We start from the raw sequence: 23,624 nt of genomic DNA on the forward strand, positions 1-23,624 counted from the left end.
TATTTGTAATATCTTGGCTAGTACGTGGTTATATAAGCAAGGCATATTAGCATTTGTAAGAAAGCTTTGGAGGTGAAGGATCTTACTATGGAAGATCTTAGTTGGGAAGTTCTTCTTGGTGAATCCCTTTGGTTCAAGCTCTCTTGGTAGAATCTCTTGGTCTAAAGACTTTTTGTATGGAATCTATTAGTTTGGAAGCTTTCTGATATTGTAAGAATTTGAAGTTCTCTCATTTTGGAGAATTTGTAATTAATTTCAAGTATTAATATATGATTTTGGAATCATTTGGTCTTTCTCTTTATCTCCATTTTGTTAAGTTTTTTTAAATAAATTGGTAAGGGTGATGTAGCCCTTCATCAAGTGGTATCAAATTATACCTTCATCAATGATATTAGAGAGTGTTATTTCTTTGTTTTGGTTATGTATTTGTGGTATTAAGGGGAGTACCCTTCATCAAAAGTACAACATGTTTGTCCCTAGGGGTCTGAAGACCCTTACGAACATATTTTTTCATGTCATGGGTTGAAAGGGATCATGGGATACCCTATGGACCCTTACGCTATAACCCCTTTGGACCTAAGAAATGATAACAAATGTTTAGGAGCATATATCATGTGTTTGAATGAGTCAAAAGGGCTCATAAAGTATTCTATGACCCCTTTTGACCCATTATATGACAAAATATATCCCTAGGGGTACTAAGACCCCTAGGGACATACATCATGTGTTTGAATGCATTAAAAAGGGTCACAAAGTACCCTATGACCCATTTTGACCCATTATATCACAACATATGTTCCTAGAGGTACTAGGACCCCTAGGGGCATACATCATATATTTGAATGGATTGAAAGGGATCATAGGCTATATTATGACTCCTCTCGACCCATTATATGACAACATATGTTCCTAGGGGTTTTAGGACCCCTAGGGACATAAATCATGTGTTTTAATTGGTTGAATTTGGTCATAGGGTGTCGTATGACCCCTTTTGACCCATTAAATGATAACATATAGTCCTAGGGGTCCTCGGACCGCTAGAACATATATCATGTGTTTGAATGAGTCAAAAGGGATCATAGAGTAACCAATGACCCCTTTTGACCCATTATGTGACAACATATGCACCTAGGGGTATTAGGATCCCTAGTGACAAACATCATATTTTTGAATGATTCGAATGGGATCATAGGATTCCCTATAACCCCTTTTGACCCGTCAAATGAGAATATATGTTCTTAGGGGTCCTAAGACCCCTAGGAACATATATCATGTGTTCAAATGAGTCGAAAGGGGTCATAAAGTACTCTATGACCCCTTTTGATCCATTGTATGGAAACATATGTTCCTAGGGGTCATATGACCCCTAAGGACATACATCATGTATTTTAATGGGTTGAATGGGATCATAAAGGGCCCTATGACCCTGTTTGACCCATTAAATGAGAGATCATGTTCCTAAGAACATATATCATGTGTTCAAATAAGTCAAAAGGGGTCATAGAGTATCCTATGACCCCTAAGCACACTTAATGTCATCAAACAGGTCAAAGGAGATCATACAGTACCCTATAACCCCTTTTGAACTATTTGTTCAAATTGTATATGTCCTTAGTAGTCTTAGGACCCCTAAACACATATAAGGTCACCAAATGGTTCAAAAAGGGTCATAAGGTACCCTATGACCCCTTTTGACCCATTTGATCAAATTTTATGTATGGTTAGGGGTCTTAGGATCCCTAAGAAAACTTATTATCTTCATATGGGTCAAAAGGGCACATATGATATCTAATGACCCCTTTTAACCCATTAGATCACATTATCTATGTGTTTATGGGTCTTAGGACCCCTAAGCACACTTGATGTCATTAAATGGGTTATAAGGGGTCATAGGATATTTTATGACCCCTATTGACCTATTATATCACATTACCTATGTAGTTAGGGGTACTAGGACTCCTAAGAAAATTTAATATAATCAAATGGGTCAAAAGGGGTCATAGGTTGGGTCGTAGGACCCCTAAGTACACTTAATGTCATTGAATACATTAAAAGAGGTCATAAGGTATCTTATGACCACTTTTGACGCATTCAATCAAATTATTTGTCTTAGTGATCTTAGGACCCTTAAGCACATATAATGTTATCGAATGAGTTGAAAGAGGTCATAAGGTACCCTATGACCCCTTTTGACCCATTTGATCAAATAATCTATATGATTAGGGAACCTAGGACCTCTAAGTGTACTTAATATCTTTGAATGGGGCAAAAGGGGACATAGGGTATCTGATGACCCCTTTTAACCTATTAGATAATATCATTTATGTGTTTAGGGATCTTTAAGGCCCCTAAGCACACTTAATATCATCGAATGGGTTAAAAGGGGTCATATGGTATCCTATGACCCATTTTGACCTATTAGATCAAATCAACTATGTGGTTAGGGATCATAGGACTCCTAAGAACACTTAATATCATCGAATGGGTCAAAAGGGGTCATAGGGTACTTCAAACCTTTAGATTGAATTATCTATGTGGTTAGGAGTCCTAGGACCCCTAAGCACACTTAATGTCACCGAATGGGTCAAAATGGGTCATAGGATATTACCCCTTTTGAGTCATTAGATCACATAATCTATGTGGTTAGGGTTTCTAGGACCCCTAAGCATGAAATCATGATTAACTGGGTCAAAGAGTGTCAAAGGGTACCCTATGACTCTTTTTGATCCTTTGGAATTGTTATATGTATGGTTAAGGGTTATAAAGACTTCTTTTTTTAAAATATACTAAGGGTCCTAAAAAGGGGTCATAGTATTATAAAAGTATTTTAAAAAACTAATTTTTTATTTATTTATTTTTAAATAAATTTTAAAAAGGAAAAAATTGGGCAAATTGGGTATCTGATTTTGAATCAAGTACCCAATATTATCAAGTACCCAATTAGGCTTGGTTTTGCTTTGGATACCAACCCTACATGGTCAACACCAAAAATGCCCCAAAAATATGCTTTTGGCCTGTTATTTTCTATATTTTACTTTGAATATGTAGCTTACAAATTTTTTCATCCAAATTTGATGAAACAAAAAGGATTTCTTGAGAAAATTCTCAGATTTCTATCAATATAATGTATATCAAATTACAAGTTTAGTAAGTAATTATTACTAATTTTCTAATGAAGTTAGCTACAAAGTGTTGATTGACATATTGATTGAAAAAGAGTTATAACTTTCAAATGGTATAACATTTTTTAAATGCTTTTAGCCTGTTATTGTCTATTTTTCACTTTGACCATGTAGCTGACGACTTTTTTTCATCTAGATTTGATGAAAAAAAAAGGGTTTCTTGAGAACATTCTCATATTTCTATCGATATAATGGATGTCAAATTATGAGTTTATTAAGTAATTATTACTTATTTTCTACTAGAGTTAGCTACAAAGTGTTGATTGACATATTGATTGAAAAAGAGCTATAACTTTCAAATGGTATAGCATTTTTGAAAAGAAAAATATGTGTCACATTCTATGCTTCACCTATTATAAGGGAAAGAAAAAGAAAATTTTAATTTTGAAATTTTTGATTTAGTTAAGTGGTTAGACAAGGGAGTTTTTTATTCTAAAAATGTTATAGTAGAAAATTCATAACTAATTATTTATTTGGAATTTAAATACTCAAAAATATGCATTACAACTGGGCATGAGTGTACTTCTATCTAGAATATTATTTAAAAATATTATCATTTGATTTTGATTAAGGTGTCTAGACATACACTTACTTTTTATTTTTTTCCTAAAACTTTTGTACTACTGCATTAAAATCCAAATTTTGACCAATCAAATTTTTTTTCCTTTAGATAAGGCCTAGAAGTTTAGAAACTAAATTCAATTTCCCATGGATTCTATTTTTTAGAAATTTTTGATATAAAGTCCATAACTACTTTAAAATCATGTGTCAAGTTGACATAACCCTAATTTGTTGATTGTTTACTGTCAGTTAAGGGCATAGTTAGGTTGACCATGATTTTGCACATACCCATAATATAAATTGAGCCTAGGTTTATTCTAGGTTGTCATAGTGGAATAAAAATTTAGATATCTCAAATGGTTATCTCTCAGATTTCCTTTTTAGGTTCAAATTAATTGTATTGTTATGTACATTTTTTCAAACTAAATATATCCATTTTAGGCTCCATTTTTTTATCAAGACTATCTAAATATTTTAGATTGTAAAAGAGATGTATAGACATGAATTTGAGATTATAGATGGTTCTCTATATTATCTTTTATTTGACACTAGTGTGATGAATTATTGTTATGTTTCATGAAAGTTGCAACCATTTTAGTAAAGGTGATTATAAACCCTAACTAGGGTTTTCTATTTTAGAACATAAGTCATGACCTTCATCCTCGTCATTTGATCTTCATATAAATTTTAGGGAAAGTATATAGAGATTTTTTCTTCATTGTCACCAAATTTATTTATTAGATTGATTATTATTTTTTGTGGAATTTATGAGTTATTGTTCATCAATGACTATTCTTGGCATTTAAACATTCTTTAAAATAAACCAAGTATTAGAGGCTTGTAGATTACTAGAGGCTTTTAGGAACATATTTTTTATTCATTTGGTCCTTTATTATATTGAACATTATTTTTATATCATGTATGGCTTATTTTGATGTCTCCTTATGAGTTTTGAAGGCTAGATTAGGGTGTAGGGTTGTCTAGTGGATTACGCACAACCAAAGGTTTCCTAATCCTAATCTATGTGTGTCTTGATGTTATCATGGATTTTGCAACTATGTTGATGACTAAGCAATTTTTTTCATGATTTTATTTAGGTTTAGGAAACCTGGGTGCTCTAGGTGAGTGATTCACCATAGGTGCTAAGACCCATAAGTGGTCACTAGAGGATCCTACGAAGTAAGAGACCAAAGTCCGAAGCAAGATAGCTTCTATATGTAAGTTTTGTAAATAAATGAAAATATTAATTTAAAAAATTGGGCTTTAGAGGCTTCGTTTATCACATTAATAGGATAAAGATATTTAAAAGGTTTCATATACCCTATTGGGGTACTGGGACCATGTCTAACTTTGTTTGGCAAGATGATAGTGGCTTAGGAGGTTGATCCCAACATCTGAGGGTTATGCAACGACACTCACCTAGTCAGTACCCTAGAATATCTTACTCTTGATGGTGTTTCCTCTGTTAGTCTTTTTATTTCATTATGTTTTATCTATCTTGTGCTTTGTTTTGGGAATGGGATCTTTTTGGCCTTAGGTATGCCCTAGTTCTTGTGTAGATCTTGGTTCTATCTCCTAGCTTGGGGGAGAGGATCTTTATTATTCCATGTGGTTTAGTGGAAAATGTTATCAAAGTACTACTCATCGTTCCATAGATAATTTTTCTTATATTACATTCTTTGCTACATTTGATGACCTTTTATTGTATCATGTACTTCATTCTGATGTAATACAATGTACTAATTCGATGTAAGCTCCTAAAATAGGACTCAACATATTATGTAAATTATATAATGAAATGAGAAGCAATCCAAGAGAAAATGGTATCTCTAGGTGAAAATAAAGTGCAAGGCGAACATTTTGTATTATTATAGAGCATTTAAATACGTGGTTTCAATAATGATATTTCTCTTAAGTATTTATTTATATTTATGAATAAAAGGAAATGAACCTAGGAATAGTTATGTGATAAAGGGAACTCCCCTTAATACCAAAAGCACATAACTGAAATAGAGAAATAACAAAATTTTTGCAAGGATAGAAAAAGGGCTTCTTATTATCTCCACAAATATGAAATTATAGATTTTTAGAAATACAATATGCAAGCTATGTGGATGATTTCCTTACAATAATCTTCAAGATAAAGCCATGAACTACCACCCAGAATCATCCTACAACACTACAGGCCTTCCTTTTATAGGTAATTTACCACCACCCATGAAGGTTCTATACTTTTAGCCCTAACTCTTGAGGTTGACTAACCCCCAAATAACTATTATTTTCCTATTTATAACATAATTTTAGCTCAAAAAAATTACAAATTATAGCCCAATATTTGGAGGCCATAACTTTTTTCAAATCAACTCCAACTAGCTATTATAAATACTTTTCAAAAATGACAACTCTTGATCTATAGCACCCTAGTCGAGTAAGCATCATCAGTTGGGGTTTGACCTCAGTCTGGAGTCGTTTAGGCCTTCAAGATTGAGCTCAATGATTTCATACCCAAAAACCTCAATATTTTTTGCAATACATATGGTATGACAATGAAGCTCTACTGGAAAGATAATATGACTAAGATGAAACTCCACTTATGAAACAAGAACATCTTGAGCTTGTATGACCCACTTACTAAAAATAGTAAGTTTCCACAAATAGTAAATCTACATTGAAATAGACCTTATTGAAAAGAAAAGAAATGGAAATGTTTTTAGGTGATGCAAGATTTCTCTTACACCCAAGATGTACTTGCATCATTATACCTTGAAGTATCCAAGTGAATTATTGAAAGGGAATAAAATCTCATCTTTTAACTTAATGCTCAAAGGAAGTATTATGAATGGTATATTTTTAAGTTAGACATGTAATAAATTAGCAGTTATGATATGATGGATGGAGACATTAACTTGATTGTATTGATTAGTGATTGGTTTATATTTACTTAATACATTTAAAATAAGTGTACCATAATAAAACAATGTGTGCCTTAGTGAATGCTTATCTCTACCTTAATGTCTACATAAAACTAATATTAACCATGGACTAGTACAAGTTATGAATTCAATGATTATTTTTGTAGTAGTGGCTTGATTTGATAATTCAAATAATGGTAATTGATTTACATTTAACTAATATTAAATGATAATAGATTAATAAAGATCACAATTCAATTTATATCTTTATAAATTTAAATATGTTAAATGGCATTGCTTTAGTGGTGATATTAGGGAACCTGTGAAGACTTAGGTTGGTTAGTAATCTCACATTTGAGTTTTGTTAAAAAGTATTTGTTTACATATTAGAAATAATGTTTATCTAATCGGTAAAAAAAATACTTGCGCTTTTAGTAGTTAGTCGCCTTTCTCTCTTAGATTCCCAAGTGGGGTGTCACACTACGTCTCAAGTCTAAGGTGTCTTAAGAGAATTTTGAGAGGTCTTTCTAGAGAGAGACCGCTTGTAATAGTTGTGACAGTATTATGGATGGTGCTAGGAAGAGATTGAAGTTGATGAGTTGTAAGACTCACCAATAAAATGTCAAATTATAGGATCTCTTTGTTAAGATTATTTTTATTTGTTATGGCTACAATGATATCCTCACTGATAAATTATATGATTCTTGGTTTAAGGGAAAAGTTACAATTGGTAGTTTACATTTTATAATTTATTATTGCTCCTAGTTATTTGTAGAGGCTACTAGTCTAGAGTGTGTAGGTATGAAGGTTGTTAAAAAGAGTATTGGGAAGTACTAGAATTTGTAGAAAAGTTAAATTTGATAAAGGGGAGAATCTAGATAGGTTCCAAAATGGCTTTGATAATTTGAATTTACCTCCTCTTTATGCTATAGTGATTCTTCATGTTATGCATTATTTTACACTTGAGGCTTCCTATATGATTGTGCATGATCATTGTTTTCCAATCTTGAACCATATTAGGCACAATAACAAATTTATTGTTCCTTTTAATCTATTCTTATCTCTCCAACAAAGTATTGAGAAAGAGTCTTCCCTTCCCCTTATATTAGGACCTCATAATGGCTCTATGTCAATATATCCTTATCATGAACCTACATGGAAAACCTACCATTAGTCTACTTGATAATCTTCCTCCTCAATGTCTATAGGATTTTCTTATCAAAAGCCCTTACATTTCCCTTGAATAAGATTATATTTTATTTTATCCTAAATATAGATATAAATTAATGTCATTCTCTTATTCTATTTTATGAATGACCCCCATTAATAATTATCCTAATCTAATTTATCTTGTATTCCATAACTACAAATCCCCAAATTGTAATCTCATTTAATATTCTTTTCTTAACCAATATATTATAAAATATTTACAAGTAAAATAGTTTTATGAATGTAATTACTCCCTTTCAATATCACTACATAATATTCAGTATCCTTGTGTGATTATCATACTCACCTTCCTTGGTGATGACATGGACTCTAATACTATTGTTTGTTCTTTTCTATTTATTACTTCTACACACATTAACTTTTCTATCAGCTTTTTATTTCCTCTTTTTCCACTTGTCTCCTATCTATCTAATGCACTACCTTAGATATTGTTTGGATTAGTATGATGTTTGCATGGATGCCACATTTGACATCTTATTATCAACTTGGTAAGATTTGTTATTTAATAATATCAATGTTTGAGAATATTAGAATATTAGAATATTAGTGTTTTGAGATATTAATTTGGAATATCCAATATTGATATTTAACAACATTAGTAATTATTTAGTATTAAACTATATTATATTTATCAAATTAGAATATTCATTGTCCAAATTTAAAATATTTTTGAATTAAGGTAAAAGCAGGTTTTGCAGGGACCTTAAACCCAATAGTATCAAATTACAAAATATAATCATTTAAGTCCATAATTAAAAATGTGTTGGGAAAAGGATAAAACATTATAAACTCCAGCATCCTAAAGACTAGTGACCAGTGACCAAAACAAAAGCAAAAAACTAGCAGCAAACTAGAAACATAAAACATGAAAAACAAAGAGACAACTAGAACCAAGCCAACTCCTTAAGAAGTTTGGTTACCTGGAGCTCAACTACCTCTGGATCCTCCTTTGTGATCTTTGGTGTGGCAGTCGCTTTGTTCCTATTCAATTTTCCCCTTGTTCTTTTACTAGGCCCTCACATGGCTTCCTCCTTCCCTTTATCCTCACCAATCAAGTCCACCCTAAGCTTGATGTTATTGGTTTTTTTTTTACCATCTATCAGCTTCTGCATTAGCCCTTGGATTTTTATATCGCTTTCCCCAATGACTTTCTTCAAGTCCTGCACTTGGCTTCAACCTCTTTTTGCAAGTTATTGTCTAGTTTTTACACCACCTCTTTAATGACATTAATCTCATTAAAAATCCAACTATCAAAAGCAATTGAAACTTTCACTTTCTCCTTGACCCTATCAATGTTGTTCTAAGCATTCTAGTTAGAAATGGACATAAATTATTCTTGCTCCTCTGCATTCTTCTCCTTTGGCTCCTCTTTAGACTCTAACACTGCATACCCCACAAGGTTCATGATGGAGACCCTACCCTTTCAATAAATTATTTCCCTTTTCATCTCCTCGGGCTAGATTCTCTGTTTTCTCTTTTGATGTCTCTAGATTTTTAGCTAAAAAAGAAGAATTTTTTTTTTTTTAATAGGAGGGAACACCTTGCTATCTTCCCATGTTTCCATCCCATCACCTTTATCTTCCCAAAGATCTTCAGAAACTACATTCTCTTGGGTGTCCATGGACATGGCTTCTTCCTTGTCTCTTGCTTCCATCCCAAAATCTTCTCTCCACTTTTTTTTCTTCTTACTAGCAGAATTTTTTCTTTTACTCCCAACCTGCTTTCGTCTTTAATTTTAGGGCTCATAGGAAAGGTTATAGCTTTGCAATACTCAACAAAAAGAATGATGAGGCCTTAATGAAGGATAGGATGAGAAGCTTTATTCCTATGACTAGCCACAGTCTTATTCAGGGAATGAAAAATAAGATATAGAAATGAAATTATATCCCCATACTGGAAATGATTTAAGATAACAAAATTGAAATAGCAGAGACAATTCTTGTTAGAAAATTTTTCATGCTCCCCTCGGGATTCATGTACTATAAGTTGAGTGATTGTATCAAGCATTGATAGATCGGTCCTTTGGTGCAACGACAACCCCATTCTAACAAGTGGTATCAAAGCTTGGCCATAGGTTTGAATCCTCAGACCCTCGAATAATGTTAAGGGGGAGATTGTTAGAAATTTTTTCAGTTCTCCCCTTGGGATTCGTCACAAGGGCTTAATTTCCTCCTGTGTACTATAAGTTGAGTTCTATCGAGCATTAACAAGTCGGTCTTTTGGTGCAACAAGAACCCCACCCTAAGGTAAAACAAGCCCTACAAAACTTGCACACGACCCCATAAAGGTTTTATTTGATTGTTACAGAAAGAGCCACCCACCTTAACCAGAGCCTTCTTCTCAACTTTGTTCTTAGGAATTTTCTTCAACACTTCTTCCATGGTCTTTCTTTCCTTGAAGAACTTCAGGCCATCATTCGATAGACCAGAAATTTTAGAGATAAATTAGATGTTAATGGGAAAGGAGACCCCAGACATGGTAACATTGTATTCCTTCCATCGCTTTTTGAATTTTGTTGTTCCCTCAAGTTCAAAACTGTATAGTCGTTCAAGATAAGGAGTCACCCCACCCTTCACCAATTGATCCCAAACCTGCAGTTCCTCCTTCCATTCATTACAATTTCTCAATTCCTGACTCTTTGGCTCACTAGCCATGATTCGGTTAATAATCCTCTCATTCTTTAAAATAATATGGCTTTGCACAAGATCAAAACAAAGAAGAGAAATCCAAGAGAGCCATAAAGCATGCCTATAATCACATCACTTAACACTCTGAATTGCGACATTAACTTGTAATAACTATTGTATTGGCTTGATGTATTCACCATATTGGCTTGAGGTAATGTGTCATGTCCACATTAATCTTTTCCTTTAAAAGTGACCTTTTATAAGATTACCTTGCCATAATATCTTACTATTTGTCCATACTCCCAAGTTAGCAATATAACTTGCATATGAATTGGCTTCTCTGTACACATGAAAAATAATAACTTCCTCAAAAGTGTTTAATAATGATCTTACCAAATTCATAACATATTATATAGTCCATGTGGGATGAGTTCTCCCATTTAGGCAAAATATTATATACTTTGAATCACCTTCAATCCAAAGATATTTACAATTCTTAGCTTTAGCAAGTTTGATTGCGAGGGCCCCATTAGCTTCAGCCACATGACTAGCTTGGGTAACAAGTGGAAAAGCCCCTGCTTTGATATAATTACATTTTGAATCCCTTAAAATTCCACCACCTCCCACCTTCCAAGGGTTGCCTTTGACCACCCCATCAAAGTTGGCCTTGATCCAACCATTAGGGGGGCAAATCCAAACAACATTCTCTCTTAAATTCTACTTAGTACTCTTTTTATTTAAATTGCAAAGGAGTGGAGCATCTTTTGAAAAAACATCACTAGTGAAATTTAAATTTTTCCTTGTGGAGGTTAAAAATTCCTTTATACCTTTAATTTTTTTCCTAGATACAACCCAATCTAAGGATTCCTTATCCCTAAATATCTAATGATTCCTCTCTTTCCATATATTCCAACATATATGAGGGGGCTTTATATTCCAACCCACATTAACATTATCATTCTCTACCTGACATTGTCATTGTTTGACAAAGTCTTCCACTTTTTCAGAAAAAAACCAGTTGAGATTCCAATTAACAAGACATTGGTTCCAGATTTCACGAGCATAAGGGAATTCAAAGAACATATGGTAACTAGTCTCCTCATCCTTTTTGTAGAGAAAACACCTGTTAGCTATATAGAATCCTCTCTTACAAAGATTATCTAGGATAAGAATCATCTTTTGGATCATGGTCTACTAGAAGATTCCCACTTTTGGTATGATGCCCATTATCCAGGACAATGCCCAAGAAGGAGTGGCATCACTAGGAGTCATAATAGATAGACCAGTTGTCACTAAATAAGCTCCATCGAATTCTTTCCCCATATGATAGAGTCCTAAACCTCACCTTTTATATTCCAAGCATTAATACTTAACTAGATATCCCTAAGATCTAGACTAATTAACTAAAGATTGACCCAGCTACCATTTATCCAATAGTTTGAGAACTAGGAACTGTAGATACTTTTACACTAGTTAATAATGTCAATATTATCAATCTTGTCCTCAAGTGGTTCCTCCATCAGCCAATTGTCCTCTAAAAATCTAATCTTTCTTCCATTTCCCAGCTTCCACCTAGCTCCCTGTTTGGCGATCTATTTACAATCCTGGATGGATCTCCAAATATAAGAGCCACCTTCAATACTCTGTCCATTCAGAAATTCCCTTAATGAAAGGTAAGAAAATGAATATTTTCTTCTCAGGATGAGATTCCATTAATTTTCCTTAGCATATATTTTCTAGATCTACCTAGTTAATAGAGCTTTGTTCATAATTTTGATAGATCAGATCCCCAAGACCTCCTGGCCTCTTAGGTTTACATAATTGGTCCCATGCAATGAGAGGCATCATTTTTGTGTCTTCCACCCTAATTCATAAGAATTTCTTTGAGTTCTTTCAATCAATTCTACAAACCTTCACATGATCTTGAAGAGGTTGAGAGCATAGGCTGGAAGGTTCTACAAGTAGCTTTTTAGCAAAGTAACATTTCCATCTTAGCTCACCAAATTACCTTTCCAACTAGCCAATATATAGTTAAATTTATCTAGCAAGCCTTTTCAGAAAGAATCTAGTGGATTAAGGCAGAGAGGAAGACCCAAGTAAGATCCTAGAAGGGAAGAAATAGGATAGCCCATAATACTGGATGTCATATTATGTCGATCAATGGGAGTATTAATTAGCACATAATCTTGGATATCCTATTATGTCGATCAATGGGAGTATTAAGGAAGAATGGAGAGCATTTACCCCAATTGATTAGATAACCTACTGCTGAAGAATAAACATGGAGACCAAATTTCATAATTTTTGCTTCCCAAATGGTAGCTTCCCCCATCATAATTTTATAATCCACAAATTGTTCATGGGTATAAGGTTGAGGGTGAGAAGAAGGATTGAGACCATGGATAGAATTTAGGAAACCCAGATTGGATAAAAATATTTCAAGACGGTCAAGAAGAATAGCAAAAAGGATAGGGGAAATAGGATCTCCCTACCTTAAACCCCAAGATATCTTAAAAACTTTGAAGAAGCACCACTGACCACCACATCAAGAGACCGAGTGGATATCAGCTGGCAAATGGTCTGGATGCAATGGTTGCCAAATCCAAAGGCATCAAGCACCTTCACAAAAAAATTCTAATCCACTCTATCATAAGCCTTGGAAAGATCCAGCTTCATAAGGAAACCCTATTCCTGAGATTTCATACGGAAGTGCACATTTTCATGGACAACAATGATGGAATCCAAAATGTTCCTATGAGGGACAAAAACATTTTACTAGGTATAGATGATCCCAGAAGGAATTCTTAAAAGTCTACAAGTCAACACTACAAAAATAATCTTGTAAAAGGAGTTACAAAGATTGATAGGTCTAAACTGGTCAACTATGTTTCCATCCATTTTCTTAGGTATCAAAACAAGGAAGGTGGAGTTTATCTCCTTCAGAAGTGATCGAGCTCCAAAGAACTCTTTGACAATATCAACAACATCTTTGCCCATGATATGCCAAAACTTTTGGAACACACTTTGTCACTTTCAAAAGAGAAATTTGTTTGCTTTATTTCAAAATAAGAAAGAATAGCCACCAAATCCTTATTTTGATTTTTTGATATCAATCTTGGGATGACTAAAAGAAGTTATCCCTGATCATTAGCCTTGAGAGAGTTCTTAGCAGTAAGGAGGGATGAAAAGTGATTACACATTTCCATTGATATTTCCTCCTCTTTGCAATTCTTCCTCTTTTAGTGTTAAGATGAGAAATCCAATTGGCAGCCATGTCTTAGGCATCCAAATTTAAATGTTAACAAGAAGACACATTATATTTAATTTTAACAAAAAATTCAATGTTAGTGTCTAATGTTATAACATTGTTTATACAACATTAAATAAAAATATATTGCTAGTATATCTTGTCATGCTTATTCATAAATGTGTATATTAGATAGGCTATTTTTATTCTTACTTGAGATCCATTTCACTTCTCTCACACCTTTGAAGTCTGCAAACAAGAAAGGCAAGGAAAATGTTCTAGTGGTTAAGAGACCTACCTAAGTCAAGTCTCCATTTTTTGTGTTTCCACCTCCACGACAACTAGATATATAGATAAAAGATGATAACTACAGCTAAAATATGATAGATAAAGGATAATAAAAGTGAAAAGACTATGATCAATATATCATATCATATGCTAGAACAAAGATGAAATGGAATGGGATGAGTAAATGGGGATTCAAAGCCACAAATACAAAGCTCAATCAAATGAAAGCAAGATAATGATGAAAGTGGTAAGCTTGCAGTATTGTGAATGCTAAGAATGATATATAGATTTGTTCAAAAGTCAAGAAGTGATATCTAAGTGAAAGAACAACTCAAGAAAGCATGGAGGAGTTGTGAGACTCTATTAAGAGAGAGCCAAGAGAATGCCTAAGGAGCATCAAGGATAAATGGAGCTCCAAAATAAAGTTATAAGAAACTTCAACCATTCTCAACATCAATAGATGGTGGTAAGAGGTATTACATCGCAAGGGTGGCAATTGTAACATCTCAATGATAGCCTATATGATTCTAAATTCATGAGATTAATGTATATTGCTCAAATGTCTCTATTGCGTTTGAATGAGAAAACGACAAAGTGGATGGGATGTAAGGGCTTGCATGGAAAAAGAGCATTATGCAATAAGGAATTACGCACAGTGCAATTCATGACAAAACAAGTGACAATTTTATGGTTTCATTATATTATAAGAAACTTATCTTGTTTTGTAATCAATTTTTATTTTTTTATTATATGATGACATCTTACCACTATATTATTTCTTACTTGTTTACTTCTTACCTACCCTTTAACTCAACTTTGTGTGATGACTTTTGGTCAATGATCTCTTTAGTTTCACCAATTCTTATTTTCACATTATGGACAACTATGTCCCCCTTTCCTTCATCTTTCACAATTATATCATGCAATCTATACAGTGGGACAACAAAATTATGTGTGGATATTAATTCTTTTACATGTCTAATCAAATTTATGATGGAATGCAATCAATTCAAGACAGAAAATTATGTCTATTTCAAGTATGTTTTGTGGGATCAATATGGTCATAACTTTATGATTTTATGATACATCATGAATTCGTGTCCTAAATTTACATTCACAAGTTATTAATGTCTCAAGTATTGAAATTTCATATTAAACTCAATTTCACATAATTTTATACAAAAACATTCAATCACAATTTCAAGTCTCTATTTAACTTTATGAACCAACTCAGTCACAACCTTAGATTTATCTTTACAAACTATTCACATATAAACTCATTAACTCATTAAGAACAAATCAACCACAACTTCATTATTGATAATCATTTACACCACCCTTTTCACCTTTCCTACACAACCATTTATATATTGACTAGCATATGAAATTTTAAGAAAAAAATTATGAAGTGAATTGTGAAAGGCTATAGCTAGATAGATCTATGTTGTCATTTCAAAAGTTAAATTTTAAAAAATATCTATCATGAACTTTAAAGTTGATTAAATTATTAGCGTGAAATTTTCTAAAACTTCCAAGAATCTTTAAAGGATTACTTGTTGTAGGTCAAATTAATTGATGCAATCTTGTCTATCTAAATAATTAATATTAGAAATTAAAAACATAAAATGTAGTGTATATTATTTGTACATAATTTCAAAAAATCTAAGATGGGCATACTAACTTGACTCTTCAATTCATGATTTATTGTTGTCAATAGAAGGTTATTTTTGCATATTGCTCAGACACTTTTCCATTTTCTAAATATTTGCTTAGTCTCTTTGCTTACTTGTCATTGAAGGTATTTGAATTTGCTAAATATTAGTGGATTTGATCCATAGAATTCTGCATTTTAAATACTAAAAAGTGCACCTATAACTTTCTATTGTACTTATTTAAACCTAAAATAAAATCCTCTTCAATGGATTGTTTTTTGATACATATCAATAGTTAGCAATCCTCTCAATCTAAACAAACAAATATTACATATTGAAAATATAAAATTAAGTTTGTGCTATTAGTCCATAATGCTAAAACCATGAACTAAATTATTCATCACAACCTATAGCTTGACTCTTCAATTTGTACATTAGTTTTGTATTAAACCTAAACAAAAATTTAAGAAAACATTAACCCTTTGTGCTTTATGATAGCCATATTTATCTCTTTCCTTGAGATTTTATGTACTTTAGGTTCCTCTACTTCTGTATTCCACATTATTACTTGGCTCAACACATTTTCATTGTTATTCTACACTTTTGTATAATTCATGATTACACTTTTAGGCTTCATATCATTTTTCTCAACCTAGAGCCATATGATCTTAATCATACTTACACATATTTATCTTATGATTACATGTCACATGATTCTTATTGTATCTAATTATGAATGATTTTATGATTATGAAAGCTTTATCTTATGATCCAAATTGCTTCATCAAGTTTTCACTATGTTTTTATCATAGAAACATTATCACCTCATTAGCCTTTTTGCCAATATGTTGTGATTTATATGTTCAAAGTTATGTATCATGCTTTTGCAGCATGGTTGGCTCAAGAGTTCAAGCTCCAATATTTAAGGAAGCTTGTGGTCTCACGAATACACTACCTTGTCTATTGTCGGTCTTCTATACTCTGTAACAAACAATTTTTCATATCATAAACAAAGACGGTTTAAACAAAGAATTTCCAACACCCATAAATAGATAACTGAATTCCTTTTCCTATGACATTAACGATTTTTAGCAATTAACTGAAATAACCATAACCATATCAATGTTCATCTAAAATTAACTAGTTTAACGATTGACTGAAGATAACTATATCCATAATCATCTGAAATAACTAGGTTAATAATTAACTAAACATAATTGTATTCTTGATCAATTGAAATAACTAATTTAACAATCAACTGGAAACAATTGTATTTATGATCAGATGTAATAACTAATTAAATGATCAAATGGAAGTAATTGTATTTATGATCATCTGTAATAACTAATTAAACTATCAAATGGAAATAATTGTATTTATGATCAACTGTAATAACTAATTAAATGATCAACTAAAAATAACTATGTTTATGATCAATTGAAATAATAAGATCGACTATCCTTTCTTCATACAAGTAAGTAATGCTTAACAAGGAAAGAAGGAAAGAACATACAAGATTATCTAGAGGATCTTTAGCTGGTTGTGCAAACCTCGGCTTTGGTGAGGGGAGAAGCATTGACATTGGCTTAACCTCTCAACCTCAGACCATACTTATCCCCACACATTCTATCAAATTAGAATGTCCCTCCCTACACTAACATCAAGTTATCATTAGATGGCAACCATGCTTTAAACTACCTTGGTTAAGGATTTCAGATGGGTTCATTGACCCAATCACCACCACTCAACTTGAAAACAAGTTTCATTATAGGGATGAGCTATTAAGTAAGATTTATCTATTTTATTTTCAAATATCAAGTTTGATTTTTATTCTCTTTATCCTTGCACGATTTCATCTCACCTCTTCACCTTTTTCCATGGCTAAACAGTCGGTGAGTCCTAGGTGATCCGAATTCTTAGAGCAATCGGTTCTACTAATTTATGGCAAATGGTTGCTTCCATCTTTTCACATTTCTATGATTAAATACTTACAAAAATTCTCTGTATTTTAACTTCCATTGGCTAAATATTTTATGATTCCATGACTTGGTACTTACTATGAATCATAACAATGTTTTCCTATGATTATTCAAGATCGAATAAAGCTTGCAGTCTATTATTATGGAATTGGAAAGCTTTACTAATTATGAAGGAAATAAATTTAGCAACATGGAAAGACTAATCATTCACTTGACCTGGTATATTATCTGAAGTTTCCTGAGCTTTGTTGGACACTAGATATCTGCCCTTCTTCAATCAATCTCTCAAAGTATAAAGGCAATGTCACTTTTGAAGCAAGAAATATGTGCAGCAACATGCACAAAAACGTCAACACTTATATCTGCAGAAGATTTCGAGTTAACAGAGGTTTGAAGGTTATGAAAACCGGAGCTAAGAGCATGGAGAATATATGACAAAATGAGGAAAGGATTTCGGTTATGGCAATTAGGTGTATAAGTGGAATGTTATCATGCCACAACAAGGCAGTCGGGTGTTAAGGGTGGCAGAAAGAATAAGAAACATCGCCGAGTGTGTGGAAAAAATATGATCCCGAATCCTCTCACGACTTCCATATAAAGGAACAAGTTGTGACTTATTGGCTTCCACCGGTTTAAAAGATTATATGCAAATTCAAATTGCCAAGTGTTAAATCGATTGAAAGAAAAGGGAAAAAAATAAAAGGTTGGAAGAAAGAGTTGGAAAAATTACTATTCAATTATTATTATTATATATATTTACATATGTTCATGTAAGTATATCAATGGGTTGACATCATTTTTTTAAATTAGATTATTTTATGCTTTCTTAGATTATTTTCTTAATAACTCATGCGAGTCCCACAAATGTATCCTGTGTTCAAGTCGTTGTGTCCTTTCCAAAAAAGTTTAAGGTCATACCTGTCGATTCTGATGACTGAACTAAGTGAGCATCCCATTCTGATGATCCCATCGTCTCTTGCAATCACCCATGAAAACACTTCCGCCATAATAACAATTCTAAAATAATTTCACATAAACATTTTAAAAGATTTTAAATTATTAATCATAATTTGAAATGAAGCAACTGCTAATCATCTAATAACAGTTAATGGTTAACGACCATCTTCATTAACAGTTAATACAACATATATAAATAACTACCTATTTCACATGATCATGAAAGAATAATCCGTTAAATCCAACGGTTACAAGTTTTAAAATTAGGTCAAATTTTTGAGATGTAACATACTCAGTGAAGTCTTGATTAAGTGTACATACAGTTCCCCTCCAAATTTTGTTTTTAACAGAAATCTTAATTAGATGATTGACAAGTGGCAGATAACATTTTAAAATTTAAACAAACATATCTTATAATCAGTACTATTTTTTATCCTACACTTCCAGACCCTCTTTTTCAATTTTTAGACTGCTTGCATATGAGACATCTTGGAGTGATAATTGCTAAAAACTTAGTAAAATGAAATCCTAAAACACTAGAATCACTTGGCAAATGCAACAAGAGCTGCAGTGCAGCATACTTCCTGCCAAGTGTAGAGCAGGTTGGTTGTTTTAATGCAAATTAAACTATAATGATTTTCAGTTTTGTGAATAGAAATAAAGATTTGATTGATGTTTGGGTTGCTCAATAAACAATATTCATGGCCTCCTAATCCCCAAAATGGCCTCTTGATCCCCACAATGATCTCATTACTAATTGTGGGGAGAAAAACATAGACCAAAATTGATAATGGAAGAATAATTCTCAGTGGAACTAGAGAATTTGAGATTGTGACTTCATTGAGATTGGTTGATGGATTATTCACCAATCATGAATGTACTCTTCTATGAAATATGCCTATAAGATCCACATACAATAGAGATACAAGCATCCCCTATTTCACAATTCGTAGTAGTTAAAAGTAAATACAATCATCTGCTACTTTACAATCAACAGTAAGAAAGTTAACGCACAGTAGAATAAAATATATACCTTTCTCAATTCATTAAGGCGATTGTAATATAGATTCTTCTAATTAGCATAGTTTGGGCATTTCAGGAGTTAACAATTATACAGTCAAAACTTCATCAAAGTAGGCTAAAACTAAATGGGTCTTGTCAAGAGAGTCCCAAGAAACTTGAAGAACACTGGTGTGCTACTTAAAGCCATTGGAAAATTAATCATGGTCTTATTCCCTCCATTTTCTTACCCATTATAGAAAAAGTTGCAACCCCCTTTTTGCTACTCTCTTTATTGGTCTCTTGGACACTGCACTAGGAATGGGTAGTACATGTATCAGTGCATCTCAATATGACATGCCTGTCATGTCCCCATTTTGGAGGCAATTTGATTTAATTAATTTAATTAATTAAGTTGTCCAAAATAATGAATATTTTATGAGGATGACTAATTAATTATTTTAATTAAATAAATAAATGATATTAAGTTAATTATTTATGAAGTTATCAAATAAATAAATATTAAAAGGTAACTTTATATTTAATTAATTTAATAAAGTGACTTGAATTATAAAATATTTTATAAAGTCACTTAATAGATAAAATAAAATAATGTTCTAGAAGCTTCTGGAGAAAGTGGAGGAAAAAGAATAAATAGGCACCCCGGGCTCCATTCTAATCATCCAGATTTGTTGTTGATGTTGATGTTTGTTGATGTGCATTGTGGAGCCTAGGGTTTCTACAATAGTCACAACTGGCCATTGAGAACGAAAACTCTCAATTGGTATGCAATTTTGAGTGTGTGAAATATCACTTGAATTATTGCAGCTGGGAGGAAGATACTTCAGTCTTCTATTTGTGCTACATTGAGAAAAAATATTTGTGGCCATTGAGAACGAAAACTCTCAATTGGTACGCGATTTTGAGGGTGTGAAATATCACTTGAATTATTGCAGCTAGGAGGAAGATACTTCAGTCTTCTATTTGTGCTACTTTGAGAAAAAAATATTTGAATACAAAAAGCAGGCCAAAAAAGCAGGCCGAAAAAGCAGTTCGAAAAAAGCAGGCCGAAAAAGCAGGCCGAAAATGCAGTTCGAAAAAGCAAGCCGAAAAAGCAGTTCGAAAAAAGCAAGCCGAAAAAAAAGTCCGAAAAAAGCAAGCCGAAAAAGCAGAACCGAAAAAGCAGGCCGAAAAAGCAATCCAACCGAAAAGAAAAAAAAAAAGCAATCCGAAAAAGCAAAGAAAATTATTACAGCCATCTACAATCAGGGGCGGCAACTAGAGAGGCACAACTTGGGCACTTGAGGAGGTTATTTTCTGTTCAATGGTATTGCAATACATCTATTCTCTAAGGCGACTTCATATGCCAGGTCTGATGTGTATTTTCATAGTTGTCTTTCACTATAGAGTGTTGTTGTAATTGTCATTTCGTATCAAACCTATCATTCATTAATAGATACATCATTCATTTTTACATTCCTCACAATGGTATCAGCAATCCATGGCTTTAGTTGTATTTAATCATGCATGTGATTAGCGTACTGTTGTAGGGGAGCATTGAAGTTAGATATTTAGTGTTGCATTAGTTTTCATTGGCAGCTATAGGTGCATATTACTTTACCAGCAATCATCATATTTTGATATCTTTGTAAATGCCAAGAGTCTTGGCTAACTTAGTATAAATATTGTATTGGACACTCATTCTCAATTAAGAAGATACAATTGCTGGTCATTAATAGTTGTCTTTGAGCATTAATATATCATTTCTTATCAGCCAGTTAGCTTGCATACCAACTATTTGTTAAAATACCAGTTGGTTGTAGGTGATCATTTTCATGATTAGAACTCATATATGCATTCACTATTGCCAAAATTAGTTGCATATTTATGTTAGATCATTGTTTAGACAATTTGGAGTCTTTTGTAAGCATTCTCTTTGAGGCAAATCCAAACAAGAAGCACTGCAGCAATCTGAAAAGTTATATCAGTCAGAGGACCCTTGCTTGTAAAGTGTTTGACGAAATGTCAAACAACTGAAGTATAAAGATTTTTGGTGTTGGAAGAAGTTATAACCTGTTGGGGTTATTACAGTGGTATCAGAGCTATTGATCTGTCATCCTGTTGGGTAGATTGGACATTGAATCAATTAGTTAATCATGTTTACTTCAAGTACCCAGAAGCAGTGGGACAAGGATATGAAGAAGCTTAAACAAAATTTGAAAAGGTTGGATGAAAGTCAGAAAAGGATGAATGAATTGATGGTTTCCTTGTTTAAGAGGACTACATCACAGAACAAAGACAAAGAGGAACAAGAGGTCTCCACAAGTGAGGTATCTAGAAACCTCTACAAGGAGTTTGCAGCAGTTAGTGACCAGCATATAGCCGAATCTAGGGAGGACAAAAATCAGACTAGCTTGGAGGAAGATGTTGGGCACACAATACTTCAGAAGGTAGTGGGAATGGATATTATGCAGATTGATAGTAACGGTCAACTTGATACTCAAGTTGAGACAATTGTATACAGGTCGTCAGAGGGTGATGTCACAGGTACTCGGGATGGTTTAGTTCCAACAGGCAGTGACTATAACGTAGTGGGTTCAGATGATTATTATGAGGATGTTGTTGTGCATGATGGTGAGATACTTGGTAGAGATGAGCAGACATTGAGCATTCATGACTTTGTTGAGAGAGAGTACCAGGCACAGATAGATGCTTCGTCACATGAGGTTGACGCTGGTAGTACTTCACATGATTTGTCCAGCCAGCTGAAGGTGAGCGAAGATAGTATTGTGACTTCATTATCTCATCATGACAGAATGCGAGGTATGATAGAGGATCACATCCAGATGATTCAGTTACAAGGTAGATAAGGGAGTTCAGGGAAAATCTTCTTGTGTTGACTTGCAGGTGATTAGGGAAGGAATGGGAACGATGAAGTTGAGTTATTTACATCTTCTATCAGATCGTGACCATCTTCTTAGGCTTGTCGGAGACTATTCAGATGCCTTGAGGAGGAAGGAGGAGGAAGTTGACAGGGTTTCTCGCGAGCTTGAGGACACTCGAGCTTCTTTGGTGAATACTCCATTGGCATTACAGGACTGGGAGAGACATGGGGATAAGCATGGCATGGAGTTGAGGTTAGTTCCATCTTGCACTCCTAATACTCAGCTTTCTGCAGTAGGCAGATCATATGTGGTCGTTGATAGTGTTGTGAGTTCATCTTGCATTCAAATCCAGGATACAGGGACAATATCAGACAGGTATGTGGAGTTAGTTGGTACTAGTCATATTACTCAGGTGAGGAGTTTGCTTGAGTTACCAGATGATTCTAGTTTATGGATATGGACTCGAGATTGTTATATTGGCGTTTGGGATTCAGTTGACTGGAGATCATTATCACTTTTTACTAGCAGTGATTGTTTGGGTGTTATCATGGATTTGATTAGCAGATTGCACGGTGTTGTCTTTTCTTGTGCCAACAGCTTGTCTGATGTTCATATTAGTTTTTATTCACCGGTGATGGGCTTTGTTCATATATCCAATCGACCATTCTTGCTGGAATGTGTTGATGATCTTTCATATTTGGCAGTGTGTACAGATGAGTCCCAGGATCATATTGGCCTTGATGACATCTAGGAGGATGCAGTGGGTAGTTTTGAAGACTTAGCTTCCTTGGCAGTTTCTTTTGGTATAGAGGAGTTGGACAGCAGTGCTACAGTTTTTGATACTCTGTATGTTGATATGAGCTTTGGAGTTGATTCGCAGGATATGGTTGGTAATACTCTAGAGACCAGTAACTTTGAGGATACTCCCTTAGACAGTGTGTCAGAGGAAGTTTGTAGGAGACAGTCTAGCCAGTGCCATCATGTGTCTAGTCAGTTGAGAGTTAGTGAACGAGACATTGCTATTGCTTGTCAGCATTTTGATGTTGCTCGTCAGTTGTTAGCAGTTTATGGATGGGGTTCTCCTACTAGTGATGAGTAGGGAGGC

This window comes from Cupressus sempervirens, chromosome 5 (genome assembly GCF_028749045.1).
Source record: "Cupressus sempervirens isolate cs-2001-9-10 chromosome 5, ASM2874904v1, whole genome shotgun sequence".
Classification (NCBI taxonomy): Eukaryota; Viridiplantae; Streptophyta; class Pinopsida; order Cupressales; family Cupressaceae; genus Cupressus; species Cupressus sempervirens.